The sequence below is a fragment of the Panthera uncia genome, chromosome B1, assembly GCF_023721935.1.
Source record: "Panthera uncia isolate 11264 chromosome B1, Puncia_PCG_1.0, whole genome shotgun sequence".
Taxonomy (NCBI): Eukaryota; Metazoa; Chordata; class Mammalia; order Carnivora; family Felidae; genus Panthera; species Panthera uncia.
The window spans coordinates 122,018,102-122,045,973 of NC_064811.1; positions in this window are offsets into that span (position 1 = coordinate 122,018,102).

The window sequence follows — 27,872 nt, forward strand, 5'->3', positions numbered from 1 at the left end:
CTGGGTTTTCTATTCTGTTTTATTGATCTATGTGTCTACTTTGGTGCCAGTACCATATTATTTTGATCACTACAGCTTTGTAATATACTTTAAGTCTGGAATTGTGATGCCTCCAGCTTTTCTTTTCTTTTACTAGGTTGCTGTGGCTATCCAGGGTCATTCGTGGTTCCATACAAATTTTAGGACTGTTTGTTTTAACTTTGTGAAAAATGCTATTGATATTTTGATGGAGATTGAATTAAATGTGTAGATTGCTTTGTGTAATATAGACACATTAACAATATTTGTTCTTCCAATCCATGAAAATGGAATGTCTTTCCATTTCTTTGTGTCATCTTCAATTTCTTTCATCAGTGTTTTATAGTTTTCAGAGTCTTTTCCCTCTTTGGTTAGGTTTATTCCTAGGTGTCTTATTGTTTTAATAAGAATGGGATTGATTCCTTAATTTCTCTTTCTGCTGCTTCATTATTGGTGTGTAGAACTGAAATAGATTTCTGTCTGTTAATTTTGTATCCTGCAACTAAATTTGTTTATCAGCTCTAGCAGTTTTCCAGTGGAGCCTTTTGGGTTTTATATAGAAAGTATCATGTCATCTGCAAATAGTGAAAGTTTTAATTCTCTAATCAGGATACTTTTTATTTCTTTTTGTTGTCTGATTGCTGCGGCTAGGACCACAAACTCAATACTCCCAAATAAATAATCCAGTTAAGAAATGGGCATAAGACATGAACAGACATTTTTCCAAAGAAGACATACAGATGGCTAACAGACACACAAAAAGATGTTCAATATCACTCATCAACAGAGAAATACAAATCGGCCCCATGATGAGATACCACCTCATACCTGTCAGAATGGCTAAAACCAACAACACAAGAAACAACAGGTGTTGGGGAGGATGTGGAGAAAGGGAAACACTCTTGCGCTGCTGGTGGGAATGTAAACTGGTGCAGTCACATTAGAAAAGGGTATGGAGGTTCCTCAGAAAGTTAAAAATAGAACTACCCTATGATCCAGCAATTGCACTACTAGGTATCTAGCCAAAGAATACAAAAACACTAATCCAAAGGGATACATGCACCCGGATGTTTACAGCAGCATTATCTACAATAGTCAAATTATGGAAACAGCCCAAGTGTCCCTCGAATGATGAAGGTAAAGAAGAGGTGGGATATATACACAGTGGAATATTTTTCAGCCGGAAAAAGGAACAAAATCTTGCCTTTTGCAAGGACATGGATGGAGCTAGACAGTATTATGCTAAGCAAAAGAAGTCAGAGAAAGACAAATATTATATGATTTCACTCATATGTGGAATTTAAGAAACAAAACAAATGAGTAAATGGGGTGGGGAAGAGAGAGGCAAACCAAGAAACAGACTCTTAACTATAGAGAACAAACTGATGGTTGGTGGGTAGGGGGAAGGTTAAATAGGTGATGGAGATTAAGAAATGCAATTTGTTGGGGCACCTGAGTGGCTCAGTCAGTTGAGTGTCTGACTTCGGCTCAGGTCATGATCTCATGGTTCGTGGGCTCGAGCCCTGCATCAGGCTCTGTGCGGACAGCTCAGAGCCTGGAGCCTGTTTCAGATTCTGTGTCTCCCTCTCTCTCTGCCCTTCCCCCACTCGCGCTTTGTCTCCCTCTGTCTCAAAAATAAATAACATTAAAAAAAAAAAAAAGAAGTGCAATTTGTTGTGGTGAGCATTGGGGGTTGAATGAAGTGTTGAATCACTATATTGTACCCCTGAAACTAATATTACACTGTACGTTAATTAGCTAGAATTTAAATAAAAACTTTTTAAAAATTACTGAAATTTTTAAAAAGCTACCAATTTTATAGGTGTGTTGTTCATACTGACTACCTCAGACTTACTTCACTAATTTACACTATACGATTAAAATGCATAACATAATATTTTTGTTGTCACCATTGTAACATCCTTGTGATTGACTCATCCATTCACTCATTCATTCATCTCTAAGTTTCTTTTATGGGCTAGGCAGTGTGCTGGGTACTGGGAACACATAATCGAAAGAGTGTAATCTAATAATTAATAAAATGTAGTAAGTTGTATGTCCAGAGCAAGCTCAGACAGCTGAGAGCTTATATTCATGGCCAGGCTGATAATCCACAAAAAGAAACCAACCCTAACCATTATCTTCTGTTTGCCCTTCTCTGCATCTGCATTAGGCACACACACCTTTGACTACTAAGATGATAGTTTCCATTCCTTTATTTCTTGCCTCCTCCAAAGCATGTTAAGTTTGAAATCCTGAGAAATTCTGGCTGATTTAAAACATGGAGCTTACTAGAGAAATCGTGATTTATTGGTACTGCTGAAACACGATTCATTGATTTAAGATCTGCAGAGAACCTGCTGCTAAAGTATCTGTTTCTTATCTGAAAAGGAAACTCAAAGCAACCATAGTTGTTGCAAATATACAAACATATAAATAGTGGCTTAGATGCAATTTTGGAGTGAAGGCTAGAGAGAGATGGATGCAAATGCTTGGGCAATTGCAACAGTGGGGTGAAGGCAGAGGAGAGCTGGTTTAAGCACAACCCTAAAACTGCTACTGGGACAGAGGACCAGAGAGTAAGCCTGAATGAAACCTGGGACCAGTTGAGAGCCTCTCAAGTTCAATGCAGAGATTTTAATTCCTGTGTGCCGTTATTTAGACTGAAAATGGAAACGTGCAACTGTGAGGCAGATCTCATCCATGCATAATTGAAAGACCCAAGGGTAAAACAGTGAGGCACAATGGATGACATCTGATAAAAAGAGAGCAAGGAAAGAGAAGAAGTTCAAAACAAGATACAAGACCCTGGGGACCACAGAGAAGAATACCTGACATAGGCCAAATAATCTCAAATAAAAATATCCAAATTACCAGACAATGCAAATATAAAGACAAATGCACGGAAGAGACATGAGGATTGGGTAGGAGAAAATGCTTAGAATATGAAACATTCAAGGGATGAGTCACTGGTGAGCGAAACTCTTATTCTAACAAAATGTAACCATAATAGTATTTATGTGGTATTCTCATATACATAGGAACTACACAGAATTAAACTAGCACAGGATTCATTGTTTTTAAAGAAGCCATATTCTAAATGACTATATGTTTATGTAAATAGAACAATGGGCCATATATATGCATAAAAAATTTTTAGCTTACTGGGGGAGCAGCGGTGTATGTGAATATGTGTGTATCTGTATAAAGGTGGCTTCTTACTTATTAAGGATAAATTCCATTTCATTAGAGAGATTTGCAGAAAAGTACTGTGACAAGTATTTTAAAAATAAACGTCACAAGTAAGTTGTGATAGGTATTTTAAGGACAAAAATGGCTGGCTGGGAGGCATGAACAGGTAATGCAATTGTCTTGCCCATTTTTCTTGCAAATTCACAGATCATTTTTTGAGTACCTATCATGGACCAGGCACAGTGTTAGACCCTCTGCACTATTCCATTTCATCCCCACAGGAGTTTCCTGAAAAGGCATTATTTTTCCCATTTTAGGATAAAGATTCTGAGGTTCAGAGAAATTAAGGCATATAATCTTATCTAAATATAAACAGGAACTCTCCCCATTGCACACTTCCTCCACTCCTTTAGGGGGATGAGAAGGTGAGGTTGACTCGAAAAGCCCTCACAATGCAACCTTTCTAAGTGCTTGGGCTTGACATTCTTCTTACTTGCTCACATGATGTGCATTTTCATTAAACAAACTGAATATTGCAAAAGTAAAGCTATGTTTATTTCCTTCTGTTAGAAAAAAAGAGGAGCCTTTAAGCTGCTTAATGATTCTGCAGATTCAGTGTTGCATTTAGGTCCATGTCTTGTCCACATCCTTATTCCTTGCAATGGGAAGAAAACTTAAAAAGGGTGTATCCCATACCAATGGGAACATGAGCTAGATGTAGGGAAACGACCCGTACCACATACCTTATGATTTCACCATATATGTTCTCACATTAACTAAGAAAATAGTAATGAGTCATCTAACTCCACTTAAAGTTGTCGAACTTAATAACCTTAAAAGGTTGTTATATAATCTTACACACCAGGCATTGAGAATTCGAAGAACAGTAAGTGACAGTTTCTGCCTTCCAGAAACTGTGTGTAAGCATGTACATATATGTACTTGTAAATATGTGTCAGGCAAGTGACAAATGCCTCATGGGACACATGGGCAGTAACAGGTATTGGAGAAGACAAAGGTCATTGAAGGCTTGGGCTTATTCAGCTTCTAACACATGCACCCCCAGTTTGTATCCATATATCAAAAGTTGCTACCTCTCTTCTTTTCTGATGATTTACAAATGACTTTGCTTTCAAGAATCATCAGATTCTGTAAGACTAAGGTGCTAAGATTCTGTGCTAAGGTACTATAGAAAACTGGTCTGACTCTTTCACAGATGTGGAAACTGAGGTTCATAGGAGCTAAGTAACTTCCTGAACATAACATGGACAGCTAATTTACTTAAAAATATCTCTGAGAGTACATACGTTACAATGAGGATCTTGAAAATAAACCTTTTAGTTGGAAATCAAGGCTGCCCCTAAACCAATTAGAAAACAGTGAACTAGGGAATCAGGCAACCATGGTTCTAGTATGATCATTTTTGCAGCCTGGAATGGATGGCTCAACCTCCCTGGTGGCTCACCTCACAGCTCTCCACTTGTGAAAGGAGGTACATTGAACTAATGATCTCTGTGGTCGTTTCTGGCAATGAGATACCAGGATTTAATGATTCTAAATTCATACTCAGTATCATTCTCTTTCAACTTCACAATCCCCTTTTTTCTGAGTCAATTTTTCCTTCTAGGTGTCCATGTCCCATGTATTTGCATTGCAAGTGGGAAGGCAAAAATCAGTGAAAATAACCCACTGTCTTTCCATTTTGCACAGGGTCTTTAAGCAAACTGGAGCAGGACTGAGGCAAGAATTGAGGTGTTTAAACATTCCCCTGTTGCTTCCTTTTCCCTAGCAAACATATCCCCACCAACTTTGCCTGATTCGTAGTCTATTTTGTTGGAACCTGACAATATCAAAGTTGTCTGGATATCTACTAATTTTCTTATCCCTTTTCCATCCCAGGTGACCTGTGCAAATTACTTCAGCTTCCTGAGGATGAAGTCCCCACACTGGGGTCTGAATTTGTAGAAGTCGTTCTAATGGTAGCAATTCCAGGTCAGGTAGAAAGGGAGCTATGGTAGTGTCTTCATCTTATGAAACATGATTTTTTTTCATTCCCAAAAGAAAATGAAGAATGAACTTTTTACACAGAATAATACACAGACCCTGCAATAAAGTAAAATCAAAGAAAGCTTTAATGCTCTCCCACCTTCTCTATGCCCAGTGAGAACCCAAAAACACATGAAAGCGTTTTGATTCCACTCTTGTAGACAGAGTGAAAAACAACTCCAGGGCCCTGGAGGGATGGAGTGGGTGTGGTTCTAGCAACCTGGAGAACTTCCAGGAACTGGGTTTGCTTTGTCTAGTCAGGAAAGAACAGACACCTCACCAGCTGAACCAGATGTCATGCTCCTTTAGGCTCCTTCTGAGAGAGAATCATGAAATACTTTCTTTTATGAGAGTGGATTCTTGCTCACAAGGTAAGCAACTAAGGCCTTCAGTGGCTGAGCTGCCCATGGTCAAGTGTTTTCCCTCACCGTTGGACTCCTACCAATACAAGGGAGGAGGAGAGACAAAGGGATTATAGCTTTTTTTCATAAAGACCGTTAAGCTTACTCTCTTTTCACCCAGTGTGGATGACAGCCTATCTCTCTTAAACTGAATGCCTTTTCTGCTTGAGAGATATATTATAAAGGTGAATGGTCTCTATTATGAATTGGTACACCACATATCATATTCATTTATGTATGCATTTGTGTATGTTTTACTTATGAATTGTTTTTATTATTTAAATACTCTTTTTATTTTAGAGAGGAGAGAAAGTATGCATGAGCTGGAGAGAGGGGGAGAGGGGGAGAGGGAGAGAGCGGGAGAGCAAAAGAGAGATAGAGAGAGACAGAGAGAGAGAGAGAGAGAGAGAGAGAGAGCAGGTTCCATGCCCAGCATGAAGCCTGATGTGGGGCTCGATCCCACGACACTGGGATCATGACCTGAGCTGAAATCAAGAGTTGGATGCTCAACTGACTGAGCCACCCAGATGCCCCTATTATTATTTTTTAATGTGGGCATCCAAGCCCAACCTCAGTAGTATAAATCAGAATAGGCAGGGCAGATCCAGGTATCTGTCAACATTCAATTATCTGTTTAAAAAGTGTCTTTAACATGAATAGACACTTTTCCAAAGAAGACATCCAGATGGCCAACCAACACATAAAAAAATGCTCAACATCACTTCCTCATCAGGGAAATACAAATCAAAACCACAGTGAGATACCACCTCACATCTGTCAGAATGGCTAACATTAACAACTCAGGCAACAACAGATGTTGGTGAGGATGCAGAGAAAGAGGAACCCTTTTATGCTGCTGGTGGGAATGCAAACTGGTGCAGCCACTCTGGAAAACAGTATGGACGTTCCTCAAAAAATTAAAAATAGAACTACCCTACGACCCAGCAATGGCACTACTAGGTATTTATCCAAGGGATACAGGTATGCTGTTTTAAAGGGGCACATGTACCCCAATGTTTACAGCAGCACTACCAACAAAAGCCAAAGTATGGAAAGAGCCCAAATGTCCATCGGTGGATGAATGGATAAAGAAGATGTGGTGTGTGTGTGTGTGTGTGTGTGTGTATATACACACACACACACACACACACACACACACACACACACACACAATGGAGTATTACTTGGCAATCAAAAAGAATGAAATCTTGTCATTTGCAACATGTGGATGGAACTGGAGGGTATTTTGCTAAGCAAAATTAGCCAGAGAAAGACAAATATCATATGACTTCACTCACATGAGGAATTTAAGATACAAAACAGATGAATATAAAGGTAGGGAAGCAAAAATAATATAAAAATAGGGAGGGGGACAAAACATAAGAGACTTAAATATAGAGAACAAACAGAGGGTTGCTGGAGGCGTTGTGGGGGAGGGGATGGGCTAAGTGGGTAAGGGGCATTAAGGAATCTACTCCAGAAATCATTGTTGCACTATATGCTAACTAACTTGGATGTAAATTTAAAAAATTAATTAATTAATTAATTTTTAAAAATGTCTTTAATTGATAGGTTTTATATTCATTTGGAGCTGTCAAATTTAAATGACTATGCATATGCTTACACTTTTGTTACTGGATTAGGTTATCTTTACTCCCTTATGTTTTTTTAAAACCCCTTTAAAAAGTTATGACTTCAGCCAATCACTAGGTATAAAAGATTGTCCATTGTTCGTCCACTAATGACCATTGGTAGATATTGGCTTTTAGGCCACCCTAGCTATAATAATTTTATATAGTTTTTAAAGCTTGTTAAGTGGATGCCAATTTCCAAAGTAAGGAGACAGTAAAGTTGTAAAACAGCAGATACATGTCTACAGCTCGTGGAGAGTCTACAGTGGTAGAAGCCCTTGGCCTCTGGTCCTATTCCACCGAAGCCCCTCCAGGCAAATACACCAGGTCTGAGAAGTCATCCTGGGGCCAAAGCAGCCAGGCCATATTGAAAAGATACTTCTGGTTAGAATTATCTAATAAATCATTTCCAAATTTACATATTGGGAGTTCAATCCGCAGTGGAAAGGAGGAAGCAGAGGAGATGAAGTGCAGTGGGTAGGAAGGAATGGGCATTTTAAGGGCAACTGAAAAAAGAAGGGGAAGATGGTCAGGTTTAAAAGACCACTATAAGAGTCCACTGATAAACTCTTGGATCTATGGAGTATCATTGATGAATATGTTATAATATTACATTGCAAAATGATACCAACATAAGAAATAATGACTTCCAAAGTTTAACTTTTTCTAAATAAATAAGATGCTGGAGTAAGATTAAAAGCTCATCTCATTTAAATGGGCAATAGTCTGCTGTAGAAATTCTGTAAATTAACAGAAAAAATATTCAGGAAAGGAGGAAAATTTACAAAAGTAACATATAACATCAACTGATAATAGTCCTATATTTACTTACTCATCGTGGATTAGACTTTATGGTATATCTGTTAGGCTTGAGGTTGCTTGGCAGTAGAAATTGCTGGAGTTCTTGATTCAGACAGACTAGGGTTGGCGCTCACTATGTATGTTACTCTGAGCAAGTTGTATATCTTCCCTGAGACTCAAATAATAATCACAAAATAGTAAGCCCTCAATAAGTAGCTGACTCCAGGTATGACTGGCTCCCTTCAATGTTTTGATTATCTGTCTGCCTACAATTTCCTTTCTCTTTGTCTTGTAACCTCCAATTCCTAAGCATATGACAGATTCTCTTGTCCTGTTCGTCATGTAGACCAGTGACCTATGACCATCTAACCTGACACTATGCTGGCAATGAAAGGGCAAGCATTATTAGAGAGGGACTCTTCCCAAAAGAAAAGGAAGGGCCGGGGCTACCAAGAACTTTTTTCCTTCTCTGTAGTAATGTGTGTGTGTATGTGTGTGTGCGCGCGCACGTGTGTGTGTGTGTGTGTGTGTGTGTGTGTGTGTCTTCAGGTAGAGGGGTGAGGTGGATTTTAGGAGTCCCAGAAAGGCTTCAAAAATTTTTTGGAAATTTGGCTTATAACTGTGGCTCCAGCTATAGCTTAATCTATACCTACCACTGGGATTTATAATATTGTAACTTACTGACTCGTTTATTTCTCAATTTTATAAAGATTAATTGAACACTTAGTGTATGCCAGACACAGTTACAGGCTTAAAAGTTGGAAGATTTAGTGGGGTAAAGGCCCACAGCCAACTATTTTTATAAACTGAGTTATGAAGCTAAGAGCCTGCATAGAGGATTTGGGGACGGAAGAAATACACTTGAAAGTTGAGTCTATTGCTTCATGTGAACCACCTCCAGGGGCCTGCATTTGAGCCGTAGGTAAAGAGGACTTGAAGCAAGAAGCTAAAGGAACAATTTTCATGTGACACCAGGACACATAGGCATATGGGGCTACTTTGGTGTTAATATGTGACCCAGGGTTAGAAATGAAAATATTACCTTCCTTACTGGACAGAATGGCCCTAAACCACTGAAGACCCCAGTGGCTGTGTTTCTAGTACTCTCAGGGAGTACTTAGTACTTTCAGTTTGGATACGAACATTGTCACAAAGGGCACCAGGAACGATGGTCCTAGTGAGGAGGTGTGCAGACACAATATAAATGAAAAGGCCACGGTTGAACAGTAGGACAGGATGCCTTATAGACTGTAACTTAGCTAACTTGTACTTATGCACATGTAAGGTATTTCCTAAGACTTAGGAATCACAGAGCGAGATTTTGCAAGAAGATGAGACAGTGTGTGAACATGTAGTCAAAGCTGGTGAGATTAGAGTCACTACTGTTAATCTGATAATCTGATGGTAATGCTTGGGGAGCTGTTTACGTCTAATTACAGACTCATTTGAATAGACATGTTGCCATTTGGAGAGTTCAAAAGAATCTAATTGGTCATTTCAACCATAGTACAATGTAGTTCAATCACATTGCTTGCCTAAAATCAAGTTATGACTTAATCTGCTTCTCTAGGAATCTGAGTACAAAGAGGAGGATTTTTGTCACTCTTATTGTTTGTTTTTCTTTTCTTTTCTTTTTTTTTTTTTAGCAGAGGACATTTCAAGGAGGGTTGTATCTACCTATACTAATAAATTATAAAGATTTGCCTAGGCTTAAAGTAGTAAATCATGTGGTGCATCTGGGAGAGGAGAAAGTTCATGAATAGACAAAGTTTAAAAATGCTAAAAGGCAGCTAGGAAAGCCTGGACAAACTTTCAAACTTTCAAATGTAGATCTGAGGAGGCAGAACCCGACACAACTTTCCTTGCCTCCTCTAAACTAAGCACACTTCCCTCTCACTTTTCTCAGATGGCCACTTCCTGCTACCCATCCTCATTAGCCCATCAAGCCTGGAGTACTGAAGATACAGCAACTGGTGTTGGAGGAGGGAGACTTGAGTCTAGGAACAGGAATCTCTGCCCTTTGGTCTTCTTCTATAGATTTGTTACAATGGACACAACCGGCCAGTCCTAGCCTTGTACTTCTTCAATAAGAGTCAGTATAATTTATAAAATATGTGTATACTCTACAAGAGAAACAAAATGCTAACTTGATAGAAATATATTTTCTAAATACGCTCCTTTTCATTATTAACTACTACTTCCCATGTACATGCAGGATACATGCAAAGCACTGTATCGTTGGTTTAAAAAGGCAATTTGGCTTTCACTATGTTAATCCAAATGTTTCAATTAGTTTAGTGCTTTCATAATTATGTATAATTCAGTTTGCATTTATGCATGAAATGTTTATTTCCATAATTGTAACAAGCACTTAAATTAATTACATTCTAACCTCTTGATTCTATGGGCCAACTGTTGAGTCTTTTTGTTAATACTTTAAAGTCATGCCTTTTCATTTTTGAATTCCTCCCTCCAACCCCCGTCTTTGATGTGTTGTTTCTTATCCTTGTTTGGAATTCTCTATAGAATATTCTCAGAATAATCTTGCAGTTTTCTTTTATGACTGAAACTTTGCATTTTAACAGTTGTCTGGAGATAGTTTCTTCCTTGTGAAATATCAGTTTTAATAACAGGAAAAGAAAAATGCCATAAATCCGCACTAACCACATAAAGCTGAAGTCTCTGAGAGACTGATTAACATGGAGACTCTATACAGGTTTTTCAATAATTAGAGGATGTGCTTGCACGGAGCCACGGCTGCTCTGGCCTTGAAGCCATTTCCCAGGGCAGCCGGCAATTATTACAGCCTGGAGTACATTTCTTATATTCGAGCCCTCTAGCTATTGAAGCTGTTTTTAAATAAAGGTCTCTTAATTTCACAAAAAGTTAACATCACCTTGGATGAACAACACTTTTCTGCTAATACCTTCGCTACTTAGTTGGGAGAGAGTCCTCAGAGGGAAGGCAATTAGAAGTTCCTAATTTGTTGTCCTTCCACCCATAAAAGGTTAAGAATATTCCAGTCTCTGATTACATGAACCAAGCAGAGGGCAGATCCAGTGTCCCGCAGTGCCCTAGCTAACTGCCTGCCCTATCAGCAAGTGCTGCTGAATGTTCTCTTCGGAGCACAGGACTGAGTTGGCAGCTTTATTGTGGGTTTGAGTGCTTGATTTTTTTTCTTTTTGTCTCAATGAATTATAGATAGCAAACATACTATGGAAAGGCTTGCCATTTATCCTTTGGGTACAGTGCTTAGTAAACTATCAGTATGCAGTAAATGCTAAATGTGAGCCATGATGATTTTAGAGAAAAAAAATCCATATGATAATTCATCACCTATGATGGCTGTGGTGTTCTACTTTCCGATGCTTAATTGCTTGTATGGTCTGGATGTAATAATGCAGCATTATAAACAATTATGAATAATGTAGCTCACTACAACGTATTATTTTATTTCAATGAGTGCTGATGAAATTTTGACTATGTGATAAAACTTGCACAAACATAAGGCTTACTGATGGGCTTACTAGTAAATAAGCAACTCATAGCATGAACGACAACAGAAAATTCATCTCTTCAGTCAAGGCATTTGATTGTCCTTCACCTATTCTTCCTCTTCTGCGAATTCAACCATTTAATTTGGTCAAATGGGCAAATTGAGTCCAGAACAAAAGTCTCTTTAAGCTGGAGTGGCTTAGGGGACAGGTCTTAATGATGGAAGGGAGAGGTAAAGAAGGAAGATGAAAGAAGACTGAAAAAGCTAAGCAAACCTAAATGTGCCCACCCCTTGGCAGTGCAGGGGACAATTTTGATACAAAACAATCATGACTTGGCCTCACGTTGAGCAAGTTGAAATGATTTGATAAAATATGGCCAGTTCCATTTGCCTCATCATGAGAATGTGGAAGACACTCAGAAGCATCAAGTTTTAGAAAATAATCCATTTCACGCTGCATCTAGCAGTGACTATCGATGCCATAAGCCCAACCTAACAAATACGTTTTAAGACCGATTTCTGACTCCAACTGCATTTTGCGTCTAACCTTAAATTTTGATTTCATTTTGCAATATTTCTGCTTGACAAACATTGTAGTAATATGCCATATAAAACATGTATCCTCAATGTGCTTGATGAGTAATTGTGATGCATATGTTCAAAAACAAAGTACAAATAACTCCATTTTGTGTATGCTACATTGATGGCTGAATGGCTTCTCTAAGAAATATGGGCTCATACTGCAGATTCCATTTGATCTTTGGGAAGTTAAATTTAACCTTTCTGTGTTTTAATTTCTATGTTTGTAAAATGGAAATAATATTAATTGCTCTGTTTTTTCCCCATAATTGTTAAGAGATTAAATACAGTATTGTGTATAATGTGTAAAAGATTCTACAAAAATAAGAAGTCATTGTTATATTCCTACAGGCAACACTTTGCATACACAAAACAAGTCAGAAGCCAATGTGAATAAAAGAAGGAAAAGGGAGAGAAAATGACACTGATTATAAATGGCTAACAATTTACTGTGTTGGTCTACATTTTTTATTCATTTTTCTCATGTACTAATCTTACAGCAAAATTCTTGAAGTGTTTTTGAAGTAAGTCTCAGAACTATGGCTCTTAATTCACAAGCTGACCAAAACAACAGCAGTTGCTGGAGAAATGTAATCCGTAATTAAAACTCTTGTCTTTGAGAACAACAGTCTGGGAGTCACCCTGGCCATCACATCCTGTATAAATATCAAACTTGAGTTATTGAGCAAAGTGGATTACTTACGTACAATTTAACAGCTGTAAAATACAAAGAAAAATGATTTGGGAGTATGGCCAGTTTAGTTTATTTCCCACTGTTGATTAAAACTGCTTTCACAGATTAACATGCTCTAGGTAGAACATAAGCTGTATATTAAACATCAAAATTCTCTCACATATAATCTTCCTGCTTTCTCCTTTTTAAAAGTATTGTCAACTAGGTAAACATTAAACTAATTGTGGGGCACCTGGGTGGCTCAGTCGGTTAAGCGTCTGACTTCAGCTCAGGTCATGAGCTCGCGGTTTGTGAGTTCGAGCCCCACGTTGGGCTCTGTGGTTACAGCTCGGAGCCTGGAGCCTGCTTCGGATTCTGTGTCTCCTTCTCTCTCTGCCCCTGCCCCACTTGTGCTCTGTCTCTCTCTATCAAAAATAAAAAAATGTAAAAAAAAATTTTTTAAACTAATTGTGAACTTGTGTGTGTGGTTAGTAGATGCAGAAATTTTAAAAGTTCATTAATAGCTACCAAATGGAAAACTCCTAAGGGAGGATATGGTCCTTACTTTTTACCTCACTGAGAAAGCTATTCAGTGTTTATAATTATTAGAGTGCAGGTCCTGTAAATATTTCATATTTGATAACATTTTCATGGGCACTTGGTAGCAACAGCTGCATGAGGGGGAAAGATAGAGTAGGGAAGATTTAAATAAGACAAAAATAGAATTTTGAATGAAGACACAATTCATATTACTTTTCTACAGTCAAATTCAGAGGCACCAGTAGTTTGAGGGGGACAAGGCAAACTCTCCACTATTCTGTCAGTTCTTGACTTCGGGCCTGATTAAGTGATCTCACATACCCCTGGACACATAATCTTGAACACCACTGCTTGAACCAGTAATTGATCCTGTCATTCTCTTCCTTTCAATCTTTCCAAGGCTTTGCACCACACCTGGAAGACCATCTCAAAACCTTGATCCTAATCCTGTGAGAAGCAGTCACCGAGACAGCCAACAAGCAGGGACTGTGTTTAGGGAAAATGCCTGTGTTAGAAAAAAATGGGGTGGAAGTTGGGTTAGACTGGGAACACATCAGACAGCCAGGCCATGCAAGCCTGACCCAGAGGGAAGGAGAGAAGAAAGGCAGTTTGAGTGCTGTGCGGTCTAAGCAAGGCCATTGGAGAGTGCTCAAGTTCAAACTGGTTGACAGAGGATGCCTGTGTCTTCTGGGAATTGGCCTGCTTGCTGCAGGATCACTGCCAAGGACATCACTGGCAGCAGAAAGCATGATTCAGCAGAAGTGCAGCGCTGGGTTTTAGAATGCAGCAGCTGGGGCCCTTGGTCAAGAGTATGCCCCAAATGGGGGTCTGCAACATGCATTCACAGTCCACTCTCAGGCCACATGGATCGACTTCTCCACTGATTCCGAAGGAAGCCCCTCTGGAGTTTCTGTGGCCTTTTCTTCCTGTGGGAGAACTCAAAATAGGTGGGTGAGTGGGGTGAAGTACAGCTCTCATCACTGCAGTTGGTCTTAGAGCTTTAACTGGGACTTATCTTCCTTCACCTCCACTATACATCTTAATTCCCTTTACACTCAGCTCTTCCCTCAGCAGGTCTCGGTAGTATTTCTGGATTGTCTAAACCCTTGAAAAATCGTATCCTTTTCACTCTAGGGTTGCAGCAAGTTTCCATCCTAAAGTTACAATGGGGAAAGGGAGAAGCAAGTGGCATCCAAGTAGACTACCTGGGTTTCACGTGAATTCACCTGCCTCTGTTGTGTAAACAGCGTTGCCTCCTCTCGCAGACCAGGGTCAATTACTCCTACAAGTATGGTGACTCTTCTCTTCACTAGCTGTTTTCTTAGAACGATGAGTCCAAAGTGTTCCGGTGACAGCCATAATATATAGTTCAATTCTGCGTCCTCTTGGGGACCAGGACTTCCTGCCCTGAAGAATCCAGAATTGTAGGAACAGGAAGCACAAAACCACCAGTGTATCATCAGGAATCATGGTTAAGCAGGACTAATCTGCTTCTATTCCTTGGTGCCCAGACCTACTTCTCCTTTCCTCATGGAAAATAGGATTTCTGATTAATTAAATACACTGCATCCTGGTGGATGGTATCCTGCTTTTCACAGTGTTTCCATTGAGCTGGCGCTCCAGTCGCATCTTTGTAAGTCGATTCCAGTGTTTTACAAGATCAGCTGCCTCTGGGTTGTAAGATATGTGATCATAATCCCATGATCTCAGATTCACTTCATTGTGAAGTTGGTCTCATGGTCAAATGCTATGCTACATAGGATTTTATGTCCATGGATCAGGCTCTCCATAAACCACCAAATAGCAATGCTGGCTAAGGCCCTGGGACAGGAAAGACAAACTCATACCTAGATTAGGTATCCATTCATATGAATTCCTGACCCCTCTAAGATGGATGTGGCTCAGCGTAGTTGACATGCAACTGAGTAACCAGTTGGTCTCCATGAGGAATAGTGCCACATTGAGGATCCAGCTTTGGTCTCTGTTGCTGGCAAAAAGGGACTTCAGAGTCAGCCATAGCCAGATCAGACTTGGTAAGTGGGAGTCCATGCTTTTGGGCCAGAAGTCACTTCCATCATATGACCATAGTACCATTACATGCCTAGGGTAGCTGATAATAAAGGCCAGCTAACATTGACTGGCCGAGTTATTTTATCTGCTTAGTCGTTCGGTGCCTCTTCCATGGTGGATGCTTTCTGATGGTCATTAATGTGTGGTACAAAAATCTTCATACTTTGTGTCTACTCTAATATGTCATTCCAAATACTTCTAAGGCAGAAATACTTTTTTCAGATCTTCCAGTCCTGCCTGTACTTGTGAGGTCTTTGAGGGATTAGTTTAGGCCAATGACCACTGCCCAGCTGTAGGTATATGTTCTCACTTTGAGTAACTATTCCTTCCAAACAAAATGTATGACCAAGTACACGTCTCACAGCTCAGCCACTTGGGAAGATTTTCACTCTCTCTGTCTTTCAGTGACATGCCTGACAGTAGCTGTAATGCAAATACCATCCATTTTTGGCTTGTACCACATACTGAAATGACCTAGGTGCAAGCTGGGGTCTCCTTAAGTGTTTGGCCAAATACTAATGAGAAACTCTGTGAGGTCTGGAAAAGAATAACAATGATGAGAAGTGTGCTTTGAAATGGACAGATATTCTAGAGACCACACAGGATAGAGACATATTGGAATTCCAACCCACAAAGTAGAGAAATCTTACTGAACAACTCCAGCATTCATTTAAGACTCCAACAAGGCCATACCTTAGGAGTCTGGCTTCTTTAGCTCTAGAATAAGGATTATTCTGTCATAACAAAACCTAAAACCAAGTCTTTGTAGGATCAAGGGGATCTTCCAGCAAATTAACTCATTGTCAGAATTAAACCCCAAAACTCAACACTTTTTCAAGGACTATAAGAAAATTCAGATTCTTGATAATGGAACATTCACAATACTTAGCATATAATAAAACACTGCTAGATAGGCAAAGAATCAGAAAAAGGAGACATAAATAATAGGAAAAAAAATCCAGTGATGATAAATATGTAGCAATAAGCAGAGAAGATCTTTAAAGCAGCTATTTTAAAATATGTTCAAGAATTTTAAGAAGAAATGACACGATGAATGCAGCATTCCAGTAGAAGAATAGAAGGTATAAAAATAATTGGAAATGCTAGAATTGAAAACTATATTAGAAATGATGAATTCACTGCATAGGACACTGCAAGAAAAAAGATCAATGAAATTGAAAATCAATTAAAAAGTAAAAGAAATTATCAAACTAAAACATAGAGAAGGAAAAAAATGTTAAAAAAAAGAAAAAGAACAAGGTCTTAAAAGACATGTGAGAATATGAAGAAGTCTAATATCTATGTATTTGAAATTCTAGAGACAGGAGAGAGAGGGACTGTGGTAGAAAATATATATGAAAAAAATCGCTGAAAAATTTTCAAATTCGATGAAAAATAATAATCACATTGGGGCACCAGGGTGGCTCAGTCGATTAAGTATCTGACTCTTGGTTTTAGCTCAGGTCATGATCTCATGGTTCATGAGTTTGAGCCCCACATCATGCTCAGAGCAGCTGAGGAGTCTGCTTAAGATTCTCTCTCTGCCTCTCCCCTACTTTACTCTCTCTCTCTCTCTCTCTCTCTCTCTCTCTCAAAATAAATAAACATTAAAAAAAATCCACAGATCCAAGGAGCACAAGCAGGCTGAATGCAAGGAAAGCTACACCTAGGCACATCATAGTCAAAATGCTGAAAACTTAAGAAAAAAAGGCAATCTTTAAAGCAGCAAGAGAAGACACATTACATATAGGGAGGCACCCAGGGGTGGGTGCCCGACCCAGGGCCTGATTAATGACCACTCCTCTCATAGCAATCATCACTCTTGTCCACCAGTGCTCACGGCAAGGCCCATTCTTTATACTGTGTTCTGTTGCTTCCTAGCTCTTCCTCACTCATGTGTCGTGATGTATAATGGTAAGAAGGACTGGTTAATTCTCATCAGAAACAGTGCAAACTAGAAAATAAGGTGAAGATAATACTGAAGTGCTGAAAAAAAAAAAAAAAAAAACAAAGACCTGTAAAAGTAGAATTCTAAACCCAGGAAAAAGATACAATGGAATACTAGTCAGTGATCAAAAAGAATGAAATCTTGCCATTTGCAACAATGTGGATGGAACTAGAATGTATTATGCTAAGTGAAATAAGTCAGTCAGAGAAAGACAGATATCACATGATTTCACTCATACGTGTAATTTAAAAAACACAACAGATGATCATAGGGGGAGGGAAGGAAAAATAAGATAAAAACAGTGAGGCAAACCATAAGAGACTCTTAAATACAGAGAACAAACTGAGGGTTGCTGGAGGGGTGTTGGGTGGGGGGATGGGCTAAATGGGTGATGGGCATTGAGGAGGGCACTTGTTGGGATGAGCACTGGGTGTTATATGTAAGTAATGAATCACTAGGTAGGTTTTACTCCAGAAACCAAAACTATACTGTATGTTAACTAACTTGAATTTAAATATATATATATATATATATATATACACACACACACATACATACATATATACATATACATATATATTCACATATTTTATATATTTTCACAAATTAAAAATACATACATATATATTTAAATATATATTCACACACATATATATATTTATTCACAAATGAAAAAAAAATAAAAATAAATATCTTTCAAGATAAAGACATTTTCAAATAAACCAAAGCTGAGACTTCTCAATGGCAGACTTGAATAAAATAAATGACAAAGACATTTCTCTGGATTGAAGAAAAATTATAATAGATGAAAACATGGATCTTCATGAATGAATGAAGAGCATGAGAAATATGAAGATAAAATAGAAAGGCTTTTTCTTGCATCTTAATTTCTTTAAAAAGATTTGACTTTAAAAAATAATAATATATGGTGAAGTAAGGTTTATAACATGAAGAAGTAGAATATATGACAATGACAGCACATTGTTGAGTGAGGAGTGAGGTAAATGGAAGTTACTATTACAATATATTTACATTATTCATGAAGTGACATGACACAACTGCAAGGTAGACTGAATTAAGTTAAGGATGCATATTGTAATCCTTAGAACAACCACTAGAAAAGCAAAAAAGGCCAGTAGATAAAATAAAAAAAGAAGGAGGGAAAGAAAGAAAGAAAGGAAGAAAGAAAGAAAGAAAGAAAGAAAAATGTGATTAATCCAAAAGAAGGCAGGAGATGAGGGAAAAAGGAACAGAGAGGAGATAGCAGCAAATAGCAAGGTAATAGGTTTAAACCCTAAATGCAAATGGCCTAAAAATTTCAATTAAAGGTGACTAAGATTGTCAGTTTGGATAAAAATCAAGACCTGACTATACGCAGTCTATAAGAAACTCATATGAAGTATAAAGACAAATTAAGTTAGAAGAGAATGGGATGACTCATAACAAGTAAACACTAATGATAAGAAAGCCTAAGAGGTTATATTAATATTTGACAATGAAGACTGTAAGGGAAGGTATATTACCAGAGACACAGGGGCATATTTCATAATGATCAAAGGGACAAATTGTTTGTTTGTTTTTTTAAAGAGTGATTCTAAGTGTGCATGTACCTGATAGCAGGATTTCAAAACGCATGAAGCAACAAGTAATAGAAATACAGGGGAAAAGAAAGAAAATCATAATTATCAGTAAGGTTCTATCACTCCTCTCTCAATAAGTGGTATAGCATGTAGATTAAAATATTTAGTAAGTTTATATAAAGCATGTGAATAATTCTATCAACTAAGTAAAACAATCCTCAGTTGTAGAACACTGCATGGAAAGACTATGGAATAGTCTTTTAATAGTCTTTTCCAAGTGCACATGGGACATTCACCAAGACAGACAATAAAACATACTGTAATTCAAAAAAAAAAACCCTGAAATTATACACAGTATGTTCTGTGATTATAATAGATTTAAATTAGACATCAATAACAAAAAGTATCTGAAAATTCCTCCACATATTTGTAAATTAAGCAAACACTTCCAAATGACCCATAGAACAAAGAAGAAATCACAAGGAAAAGTAGAAAATATTTTGATAATAAAAATACAACTTATCAAAATGTATGGGAGGTAGCTGAAGAGGTGCTTGGAGTGAAATTTATAGCTTTATATTCTTATTTTGTAAAACAAAAAAGCTTGAATCAATTAATCACTCCACTGTAAAAATCCAGAAAGAGTAAAATACATCCAAAGGAAGCAAAGAATAAAGATATGAGAAGAACGGCTGACAAAGAAAATAATAAGAAAAATTGTCTTTACTGCAGATGACCTAATCACACACAGTTGTACTTGGAAAATACCAAAGAATCTACCAAAAAAAAAAAAAAAAAAAACCCTGCTATAACTAATAACTGAATTTATTAGCAAGATCACAAGATAAAAGGTCAACACGTAAGTATCTATTATGTGTCTGTATACTAGCAATGAACAATCGAGAAATGAAATTTTAAAATACCATTTACATTATCATAAAAATGATTAGGGATAATTGCAGCAAACTATGTGGAAGATTGATTCCTACAATGGAAAGTAGAAAATATTCTTATAGAAATTTAAAAAGACTTAAATAAATTGAGAAATTATACCACGTTAATGGGGTGGAATATTCAACAGTATTATAATGTCAGTTTATCCCATACTGGTCTATCAAGTCAATGTACTTCCAGTCAAAATCCAAAAACTTTTTTCTAAGAAATTTACAAGCTCATTCTAAAAGTTATATGGGAAGGGAAAAGGAGGAAAATCCAAAAACCGATTTTAAAAAAGAATAACGTTGGAAAACCTATACTACCCAAATTCAACAATACAATAATACAATAACATTGGCAGTGTGATACTAGCTGAAGTATAAATATATAGACGAATGGAACAGAAAATATTGGCCAAAGATAGATCCAAACTTAGAAAGTCAATTGATTTTTTTTTAAGTTTATTTATTTATTTTGAGAGAGAGAGGGTGCAAGTGGGTAGGGGCAGAGACAGACAGACAGAGAATCCCAAGCAGCCTCAGCACTGTCAGCACAGAGCCCAACCAGGGGCTCAATCTTGCGAACTGCGAGACCATGACCTGAGCAGAAATCAAGAGTCGGACTCTCAACTGACTGAGCCACCCAGGCACCCTGTTCAATTGATAACATTGGGCCAAAGCAATTTAGTGGGAGAAATGAAAGTATTTCCAACAAATAATGCTGGCACAACCAGGTTCCATTTGGAAAATTATAAACTTAACTCATATCTTACACCACACATAGGAATTCAATCTAGATATATAATAAATGTGGGTGTAAAACTAAAACAAAAAGGTTTCAAGAAGAATTCTTAGAAAAATATCTTCATGATTTGAGAAGTAGGCAAAGATTTCTTAGGAAGCATGATCATAAAAGAAAATTATTAAGTAATTTGACTGTATCAAAATTTAAAATGTTTGCTCATCATAAAAACATCACTTAGAAAATGAAAAGGCAAGCCACAGAGTACAAGAAAATCTTTGTGATACACGTATCTGAAAATGGGCTTGAATCCAGAAGTAGAAACAATGCCTGCAAATCAATTATTAAAAAACAGTCAGCCCAGTTTAAAAATGGGCAAAAGTTTTAAACAGACATTTCACAAGGAAAAGATAAGAGCATCCAATAAACACATGAAAAAGTGAACATCATTACTCATCAAGGAAATGCAAATTAAAACCACATGAGATAAGACCACACTCTGACTAGAATGGGTAAAATGTAAAAAAGAAACTAATAACACTAAATATTCATGAGGATTTGGAGCAACTAGAATTCTTATACACTGATGATGGGAAGCATACAATTTCACAACTACTTAAAAAAATTTTTTTGTCTGTGTTATATAAAGCTAACCACCTATCCGATGATTCAGCAATTCCAACTGTCCATTTAGAAAGAGAAATGAAAACAAATGTCCACAAAAGATTTCTACAAAACTCTTCATGTTAGCTTTATTCATATTAACCCCAAACTGGCAACAATTCATATATCCTTCTGTTAGAGAACGGACAAATAATAGGATATTCATGCACTGGTACCATCGTCCCTGCTTATTCATCAGGGATATGCTCCAAGACCCCCAGTGGATGCCTGAAACCACAGATAATACTGAACTCTACATAAATGATGGTTTTTCCTACACATACATACCTATGGTAAAGTTTAATTTATAAGTTAGGCACAGTAAATGATTAACAACAACAATAATAAAATAGAACAATTATAACAACATACTCTAATAAACGTTATGTGAATGTGGTCTTTTTCTTAAAATATTTTATTGTACTGCACTCACCCTTCTTCTTCGTGATGATGTGTAATGATAAAATGCTTATGTGCTGAGATGAAGTGAAGTGAATGACAGGCATTGTGATGTAGCGTTAGGCTAGTATGGACCTTCTGAAGATACGTCAGATGGAGGAACATCTGCTTCTGGACCCTGGAGGACTTCAGGGAACTGAAACTATGGGAAACTAAGGGAAATCACAGATGAGGGAGAACTACCGTATACCAGTCAGTGATAAAAATGAATAAACTACTGAAGCACTCAATAACACAGATGATCTCAAAAGCATTATATGGAGCAAAAGATGAGGGACATGAAAGAGTGCTTACTATATAACTCCATTTATTTATTTTTTTAGACCTTTATTTATTTTTGAGAGAGAGAGCGTGAGCAGAGGAGGTGCAGAGAGAGAGGGAGACACAAAATCTGAAGCAGGCTCCAGACTCTGAGCTGTCAGCACAGAGCCCAATACGGGGCTTGAACCCACAGACTGGGGGATCATGACCTGAGCCAAAATTGGACACTTAACCAACTGAGCCACTCAGGAGCCCCTATAATTCCACTTATATGAAGTTCTACAGGCAAAGCCAAGTTATGGAGATAGAAATCAGAATACAGTGGTTTTCTCTGAAAGGGCAGGAACTGAGTGGTTATGGGTATGAGTGGACTTTCTGAGGAAACAGAAATTTTGCACATCTCCTTAAAGGTGTGACTTGTACACATGTATGCATTTGTTAAAATTCACTGAAAAGTGCAGGTCTGTGCATTTTAGTATACTTAGTATACTTAGTTTACTTAGTAAACGCATTTTAGTATATATAAACTTATGTCAATAAAATGAAAGTTTCACGAAAGCTAATTTGATATTTTATTCAGCCAGTAAAATAGCAAGGCTATTTTTTACAGGCATGAACAAGTAAGAATTTTGATTTATTGTGTTTTCGTATGAATTCAATGACATATTCTAGCTATTTTCCCCCTACTATATTTAGTGAGTTTCTTAGATAATTTATTTAGGCTATTTTTAAACTCCATTTGGCCCACCATCTGCAACCCTATAAATACGCGTTGACACGAAGTTGCTATTTCGTGATCACCAATGCATGATTGCAAATGTTTGTGCGTCTCTATTGACACCACTCTCCTTACTCTGATTCAGTTAGGTGGTGGATAGTTGATTTATACTGATGAAACACATGACAATATTTCCTCACTTAAAATTTTTTTTTTCTTTTTTGAGACGCCTGGGTGGCTCAGTCAGTTAATCATTGAACTCTTGACTTTGGCTCAGGTCATGATCTCATGGTTCGTGAGATCGAGCCCCATGTAGGGCTCTGTGCTAACAGTGTGAAGCCTGCTTGGGATTCTCTCTCTCCTCTCCCTCTGCTCCTTCCCTGCCCATGCTTTCTCTCTCAAAATAAATAAACATTTTTAAAAAGTTTTTCCCCCTTTTGTTTCACTTGCTTTCACTTTAAACTATTTGTTATCTAGACTTTATTATGTGAGCAAGACATTTTAAAACTACATATTTATTTGCTTACATTCTAAATTTTGAAGAGTTATAACCTACATAATGTGACTTTAACTCAAAGATCCTGAGAGATAATACATATATACCTTCTGTATCAGTGGCTTCTTGGTGCCTACAGATACATATGTATTTGCCTTATCAAAGAAACAAACCTGAAACAACACAGAAGCGATGACTGAATGAAAAGGAACATGGTTCAAGTACAAGTATATGCCAAGTGTTATTAGTTTTTATGTAAATTGGAAATATGTTTTATTTATTAATTTTGGAATGCTTTAATGGAGTAGCCACAAGACAACTACACACTCATCCAATCAGTAAAATTTCATCCTTGTATAAATTAGGAATCTATGCTCATAAATATATACTTCAGTAAATATGGTATGTCAGCATTCAAACTTGTTTTAAAGCATGGGGACATAACCCTAGAAGTTATGATATGACAGGGCACAGGATGAGTAGGGAGTTTTATTTAAAACAGCAAGACAGAGTTTACAGACACTAGGAACAAATGTATGCCTGAGGAACAGTATTTTCAAGAAGTTGAAAATAACTTTTGTCTTAAAATGTTGAATACATTATTTAAGAAAAGTCACTATTTAAATTGTCCAAAAGCTTGAGCAAATGTTCTCATCTAGAAAATCATTTGGACAATGTTAAAATGAGCCTATGAATTTAACGTTTTAGTTCCTTCTCTCTGTCTCAAATCTGTTGATGAAATAGGTTCCAAGTGGAAGAAAAAAATTTTCAAAACCAAAAGCATTTTGCCTTATATACTTAGCTCTTCTGTATAGTACAGTGATATCAATGTCCGATAAGTGCTCAGACAACTGGCTTTTCAATTCTTTCTGCATGTTGGACTATTCTAGGTGGTTTAGAAAAATACCAATGTCTAGGTCCCATCACCAATGATTCAAATTTAATTGGTAGGAGTTGTGGTCTGGCCATTAGAGCTTTCTAAATAAAGCCTTGTAGGTGATTTTCATACGCAGCAAAAATTAAGAAGTACTGCTATAGAAAATAAGTGGTAAATGTTCACAGAAGGGGGATTTCTCTGTATTGGAATTCTGGGCTTAACAGAATAGGCTTAATGGAAAATGTGACAATTAATTGTAATGAACAGGGTTCAGCTGCAGAAAACAGGAACTGCTCTACCAAGTTTAAGCAGAAATGAATTTATCTTGAAATATTAAATGCCCTACAGCTCACTGGGAAGGCTGGGGGAATAGATGGTAAATCGAGCTTTTAGAAACAACTTTGGGCACCTCATTTCAGAACTGAGCCATTCAAGGAGTTGTTACCAAATCACAAAGCTATTTCTACATGGCCAATCCCCCAAACAGGCCTCCACTCCTAGGATGAGGACAGCAGCCTCAGGAAATGCGCATGATTAGGAAATCACCACAGAACACCTAGATGCAGCAGGTTGTTTGGAGAAAAGCAGAGGTTTCTCTTGGCAGAGTTTCTTGAGGGGACCCAGGTGGCTGAGAAGTAATGTGGTAGGTGCCCACTAGGAATAAAGGCAGCAAAAATATCATGGCAAAGGTACAGAGAGGTAAGAGAGCATGGGATATGGACAGGATTTGTAAGTAATTGGTTATCACAGGAGTATAAGGTGAAAATGGTAGAGTGGCAAGAAATGAAAAAAGAAAGGATTGATACATGTGGTAGAGGTAGAGAATTTGTGTGATCCTGTTTGATTTGTAAATTTAAAAATTTTGAAACTTAGTGGGATTGCAAAAGGCAGCACAGTGCTCTAGTCAAGAGCAGTCTCTGGAGGTAGAGTCCCTGATTTGGATATCAGTGCCATCACTTGCTACCTTTGTGATCTTGGGCACGTTACTTAGCCTCTTGGTGAGAATAAACGTATGTAAATGCTTAGAGTAATGCACATTACATATACTCTAAAAAGCATTTGTTTGATGATGATGGTAATGATGATGGTGATGGTGATGATGAATAGTAAAGAATGAGAGATGACCTCTCAGCATTAAAGCTCAAGTTGTGGGTCATCTACTCCCTCTAGAACACCTTCTCCATCACAGAAAGATGTGATTTTTTGTTGAGAAACACTACATGGAAATGAAAAGAAGCAAAGGATCACATGCTTTTGCAAGAGTCCAGGTAGGAGACAGATGATGAAGATCTGAACTAAGGCAGCAGCAGAGACGAAGACACAGAATATAGAGACAGTTACGAGGTAAAATTGATAGGATCTGGATCTGGTAACTGACTGACTTTAAAGAGAGAAAGATATCAAAAACTTATTTTGAAGACAATTGGGTAAGTGTTTGTGCCATTAACTGAGATGTGAAATACAGGTAGAGGAGCAGGCTGAGAAATGGGGTGGGCAGAAAAAAAAGAACACATGCTCATCTTGGGCTCATGAGTAACATCCGGGTTGCCAGTATGGGCCTGGAACTCAAGTCATGCAAGGCCAGAGGAACAAATTGGCAAATCAGTGAGATCTCGGGTGTAGACGATTTGCCCATGAGATGAATTCATATTATTTGCGGTGATTTAAGGAATGGGCTAAAAATGTGTGGTTAGAACAAAGGTGGAATGATTAGACTGGTGTAGGAGAGCCATGGAGATCAGCAGTTGGGCAAATAATTCTTGGATAATAGTGAAGGCAGCTCTGAAATGGCTCACCAAGAATCTTTGCCTACACAAAAAGAGTTAAAACCATAAGAAGCCCAGTGAATTGGGAAGACACATAAGGGGTGAGTGGTTAGAGACCACAAGGTAGATTTGATGGGTCAGAAGAGTGACACGAAATAAACGAACTCCTCTAAATTGTAGCAGCAGTTATTGTCCACATGGTCTACAACACATTAATCATGTGCTATATTCAGCATCTCTTCAGTGAACTTTTATTTATATCTTTCATATGGGAATGGTGGTCCCTAAAATGAGAAAAGAGAGGGACTGTGAGGTCACAATCTTGGCTGGATCATCAAGATGAATCTGAGTTACAGATAGTAACTCACCCCAGGGTTGAGAAGGAAAGGACGTTTTACGGCAAGGATACAGATACTAACACTGTGTCAGCATCAACCCACGTTGTATGTGCACTTTCAGTGGATCTGTTATTGCCCATTAAAGCAATCAGTGACTGCATTCAAGCAGAACTCATATGCCTGAATGTAGGCATCTATCAATTTCTCAGTGAAACTCGAAGTACGAGCATGCCTGTGGGTGGGGTTTTATATATTTATTGGGATAGTTCCTTTATCAATATGTACACAGCTGAGAAATTCCCATAAAAAATAAAAACAAACAGCAACTTCTATTTCCAGGAATATCTAAAATTCTAGAGAAAACCTTTCAGAATAGCATGCCATGCCAAAAATGTTGCTAAACTATTTTTAATAAGTCTCTATAATTCATCGAGTTTGAACCAACGTATAGAATCTTGAAACCAGTATCATACCTGGTATGCAACATTTCTAGCACTCAAAGTTCTCTCACGAGGCTTTTCATGACCCCAAAAGTCCCCTCCCCTCATCTAGCAAGCACAGATATGCTTCTGTTACTAAAATTTTGCATGTTCTGGAATTTCAAGGAAATGGAATAATATGGGATGTAATCTTTTGTATTTGACTTTCACTTAACGTAATGCTTTCAAGATTCATCCATCCTATTGTGCTTATCCTAGTTTGTAGCTTTCATTGTTGGACAATGTTCCCTTGTATGAATATGCCACATTTTTTTTATCAACTTATGAGTTGATAGATCTTTGGATTGTTACAATTTTTAAATTTATAATGAATAGAACTTTTGTAATCATTTGAGCACAAGTCCTTGTGTGTACATATATTTTCTTTCATCCTAAAAAAAATACTTGGGAGTAGTATTACTGGGTTGTATGGTGAGCTTATGATGCACTCCGTGAATGACAAACTATTTTCCAAATGGGTGTATAATTTCACTTTGCCAGCAGCAATATCCAGGAGTTCCTGTTGCTCCATGATCTTGGAAATACTTAGTATTTGTTGTTAGTCTTTCTACTGTAACTTTTCTAGTCAGTATGTAATTTGCACTTCCTTTGTGACTAACAATATTGCATCTTTGCCATTTATTTTATAAATAATGCATTTTGTATATATTCTTTGGTAAAGAGTCTGTGTGAGGTTTTTACTGATTTTTAAAATCAATTCTTAATTGATTTTTTAAAATTAATTTTTAAATTGTTATTAAAATGTTAAAGTATTTTATATATTATATAAGCAAGTCTTTTACCAGATTTATGCTTTATGAGTATATTCTCCCAGCCTGTGCCTAATTTGTTCATCTTTTTAACTGTGCATTTCAAAAGCAAATGTTTTTAATTTTGCTGAAGTCAATTTAATAATTTTTTTCTTTTACAATCTCTGCTTTTTTGTGTGCCCTAGTAAGAAATCTTTGCCCAATTCAAGGTCACAAAAACTTCCCTCGTTTTCTTCTAGACGTTTTACATATCCAATTCGTGCATTTAGGACTGTGATCCATTTTGAGTTTTTATATATATATATATATATATATATATATATATGGAATATATATATGGAATATATATATGGAATATATATATATATGGAATATATGTATATGGAATATATA